This window comes from Oreochromis niloticus, linkage group LG6 (genome assembly GCF_001858045.2).
Source record: "Oreochromis niloticus isolate F11D_XX linkage group LG6, O_niloticus_UMD_NMBU, whole genome shotgun sequence".
In the NCBI taxonomy this organism is placed as follows: Eukaryota; Metazoa; Chordata; class Actinopteri; order Cichliformes; family Cichlidae; genus Oreochromis; species Oreochromis niloticus.
Genome location: NC_031971.2, coordinates 36429249 through 36432614, shown reverse-complemented (window position 1 = coordinate 36432614; position 3366 = coordinate 36429249). Strand labels below are relative to the sequence as shown.

General features: G+C 37.0%; 1 long non-coding RNA gene across 1 annotated transcript; it reads left to right on the top strand.

The window, feature by feature from the left end:
* Positions 1-864: 864 nt before the first annotated feature.
* Positions 865-2102, top strand: LOC112847108 (uncharacterized). Its single transcript, XR_003220450.1, has 3 exons — positions 865-948; positions 1769-1862; positions 1947-2102. It is a non-coding gene; the product is annotated as an uncharacterized LOC112847108 (long non-coding RNA).
* Positions 2103-3366: the final 1264 nt, after the last annotated feature.

Here is a 3366-nt window from a genome sequence, read left to right as displayed (position 1 = left end):
GCTGTTGTGTCATGTGGGGTTTCAAAGTGCGATTTCATTGAAGATGGTGCATTCTTTGGTGTGAGTGTGAAATAAAGTGCTGTAAGTACAGATGAGTGAATGTGGTTCGTCGTGTACGGGACAGAGCACATCCGGCACTATGAACACATTTACAGGTTTTGTTTTTTGTTTTTTAAATTAAGCACAGCTGCAGAGCATCATGTGATTCTTTTAGCTTGTCACAAACAGCCTGTTTCTTTAATTTTTTGAGCAGTGTATTACCTGTGTTAGCAGTAAATCTAAACAATATCAAAGTGCATTGCTGACTTGTAGAGGAAGTGAAGAAAAATCTCTCCAGGGTGTGGATCTTCAGAGAATATCAGCGCAAAATAAATCCTCATGCAAATATCGAAAAAAGGAAGGAAAAACACAAAAAGAAACTTGTCAACTTTTGCACAGTAATACGTTTCTATGGAGCAGATGTAAAGAAGTCTTATTCCTTGTATCCGTCCCTAAAGCCCCTCACTGGTGCCGCAATGTTTGTCACAGAAACTCTCAGAAATTTTCATCCAGATTGGTCCACTTGTCTAAGAGGAGTATGGGGAACATATAAATGTGCACACACACACACTAGAATCATTATAGTATCTGACACTGGGACCCAGTCATATGCCAGTCCAGCACAGGAGCAGCACAGACACACAACCTCTTATTCCACTCTCACATTCACACCGCGTGTGAAGAATCGCCAGTGAACTCTGAAGGATGACTTTGGACTTTGGGAGGAAATCGGAACAGGGCAGGTGGCGCTCCAGGGATTTATTTTGATTTATTTTGATGTGGTACTGCCACCTAGTGGACGAAAATAATTTTTAGGAGTCGCAGCCGGAGAGTAAAGAACCAAATCTGCACCACCATCAACGCACAGAAAAGAAAAGCGTTGTAGCTCATTTTTATGTCAACAGCTGGGTCAGTAAGTTCAGAATGTTATATAAATATGTTATAAAAATATAAAAACTAGGAACATTTTTTAAGGTTGCCAAGCATGCCATTGAACACACAGGAGTGACATGGATGTAGCATTTGTTGTGCTTTGTTTCAGTTTGACCCAGGGGGCCAAAGTGGTTCATTTTTACCTTACAGTTTTGCTGTTATTAATGCAGCATATTAAAACCAGGTTAAAGTCTACATATTGTTTCTTTTTTTCTACATTTTTTTAAAATCTCATTTGATTTTTAAGATGCCAAATTGTGTCTATTCCCTGAATTATTGTGCATTTGTGTGCAAATAGTCATTTATAACAAGTTCATAAATTGTTAAAATTATGAAAAAACTATAATGTGTCGATAAGAAAACATCAGTTAACCACAGTCTGCACAGCATTACTGCCACATGTTAAAGATGGAAGAGTTGTTACCATTACTGAGGAGGAATATTTTGTAGCTGACAAACCAGGATGCACCAAGAGCATATGTGGCTGTGCTGAGCTTTACCCTTACAGATGAGAGGTTTGCAGGTAAACAAAGGAGCACATTGTTTAGGTGCAATTTATGCATCAGAAACTGTTAAACTGCATTTTCCGTGCATTTTTAGGTGGTAATCAAAGGAAATAAAGTAAGAATGCGGTGACTTTCTGACTCTCCACTCCCACCTAGTGAAAGTTTTGATTTTTGCACTGCTCCAGCTACAGTTGAAATTGTGGTCCTTACAAAGAACTCAAAACACATGGACAACACAATATAATTAAGACATGTATAGGTGTGTGTGTGTGTTTGCTTCTGTGCTGCAGAGGGGAAGTGTTTCCTTGGACTCCGCCTTCGTTGATTGCACACCTGAAACTGCTTATTACAGCTGGGCTACTTAAGGCTAGCGCTTTCCCAGAGGTCATGCCAGATTGTTGCACTGCTTGTGCTATCCAAGCTGATAAACTTGTTTGTGCTAAACTTACCTTTGTTTCCTCTGTTTAGATGCTTGCTGCGTTGAGGAGAAATGTCAAGACAGAGCTAGAGAGTCTGAAAAGACAGATGCTTGCCTGTCCCCCTGCTTTAACCAGTCAGTGAAGCGCAGTCTGGAAATGACTGTTTTCACTGCTCTGCTTGCAAACAACTCAGTCTAACTTAAGAAATGTGTCACCATGACTGTTTGGAATTAAACTGTAAGAAATAAATGTGTAAAATTACAATAAATATTCAGTAAATATTCTTTAGACTGTCCTGTAATTATAAAACTGAACTCACAGAAAATGTCCTTTTTTGTGGACACTTTATAAAAAAAAAACAACAAATTTCTATAATCAACAGTGAAAAATCAGGAACTTTTCAGTTATTTAGTTACTGTAGTGTAGTGTGAATGGCCATTTAGGGAGGTCTTCGTTAGCTTAAAAAAACTGGAAAACTTTTTAAAATACATTTAATATTCCAAAGATTTAATCTCTTTACATTTTCTAAGTCCAGAGTCTTTGCCAGGCCTGTTCCAGACCCTGGGCCTTATGTTTGACATCTCTGCTATAGAGGGAGAAGTTATGACAGTCATGCAGCAAATTTGTTCATTGTTTAGCCAAATTAATGAAGATTTATAAAATAAATAGTGCAAATTTATCCTAAAAATGTTTTCAAGGATTGCAGCTAGCTCAAAATCACCAAAACATATTTCACGGAAGCTCCAACAGACAGTTTGAAATAAACAAAGTGAAAGTGAGGAGCAGTTTGATGTTATCAGTGTCCTACAATGCTGCCATAGAACAAAATAATATTTCAGATATATGTTCCATATGGCCAGTTTCACAGTTTCCCTATATTTTCAGTACTGATAAAGGGATGGTGGGATGCTGCAAAGGAAAAAAATGTAAGTATTAAACGAAAAGTATTAAACTATTCCACTGTGTAAATCTGAAAATGGTCTTACAGCTGACCTGTGTGGGCAGAAGAACACAGAATATCATTTACCATTAAATCCTGAATAATCAGCAAATCGAATTTACACACTGTCACTAACTCTGGACATTTTTGAATGTTTGCCATTTATGCTTAATATTTATTAAAATCAGTATTATATACTGTAAAATTCAAACATTAGGACAGATTTGATCTTCTGTTGCATTAATTGTTGCATTTAGGACATTTCAGTGTTGTACATTACAGATCTGAGAGAAGGAAAAAAACAAGTTACATGAAAATGATTTGTGGTGTTGCAGAAATGTATGACTGTGCGTGTTTTCATTATGGACCGATTTCTATCATTTGACTAAAATCTTAAACACTGTAAATGAATTGGCTCACTTTAAAAAGAGCTTGATTGCCAGCATGTGTTTTGCACTGTGGTTCTCTGAAACAGAAACACCTACAAATACTTATGTAATGAGGTCAAATGCAAACATAACTTAGAAAT